The sequence below is a fragment of the Rattus rattus genome, chromosome 12, assembly GCF_011064425.1.
Source record: "Rattus rattus isolate New Zealand chromosome 12, Rrattus_CSIRO_v1, whole genome shotgun sequence".
Taxonomy (NCBI): Eukaryota; Metazoa; Chordata; class Mammalia; order Rodentia; family Muridae; genus Rattus; species Rattus rattus.
The window spans coordinates 3,903,791-3,904,697 of NC_046165.1; positions in this window are offsets into that span (position 1 = coordinate 3,903,791).

Below are 907 nucleotides of genomic sequence, written 5' to 3' on the forward strand. Positions count from 1 at the left end.
CTTCCTAGGGAGTCTTAGGTACAGCTCCTTCAGATGAAAGACTTCCCTGAGGAAGGTTCTTCTTAATGAAGAACCGGGCCTTGCTTGTTCATGCTGGTTTATTGATGGTAGGTGTGAATGCATGCACTTTATTTGGGGTGATCCAGGAACTAAACACTTTCTTTGGGAAGGAATATCCAGGAAGGGAAGCTCATTAGCTGAAGGCTCAGGGCTCTCTAGGTACCTCATTAGCATGGAGAACTCCAGGTACACATCCCAGTTAGAAGAACTCCTGGTGTTCATGCTATGAGTGCCCATGGTCCTCTGTGGGGTGTCCTTTGTTACCTGTTCCAGTGCTGGTAGCCCGGGTAGGAAACGGCTCCCCGCTGCCATTCTCAATCCTGAGAGTCCTGGGTTCTGAGCCCATTCAACCTTACCATTCTTAGACCTGTCTGGTAACGAGGTCCCGCATGCCCTACAGATGACCGCCACATGGAAATATGGATTTGAATTACCCCAAATTCCATGTTCCAAAATGGTAACAACTTTTCTAAGTTGTGGTAACAAAACAAAGAAAACCATAAATCTAGACACTTTTCAAATGGTGGGCGGGACACAGGAAAGTTGGGAATTTTAGCCATAGGTGCTGTCTGAAGGTGCTGTCTGAAGCTTTTCTTTTTCTTTTTCTTTTTTTTTCTTTTTGTGGTACTAGCTGTCTGCACATTCCTAATGGTCTCAAATATGGCAGCTCACAGATAGAGCTATCAAGAAAGCTGAAGAAGGCCTGAGACAAATTTGGCTCTGGACTTGCAACATTTCTAACAGTCTGCAAGCACCGGGCTCTGCTTAGCAACAGCCTCTGCAGAAGACTCGGCAGGAGCTGCTCTGCTCTCTGGAACCCACTGCTCACTATGTAGCTGAGGATGGC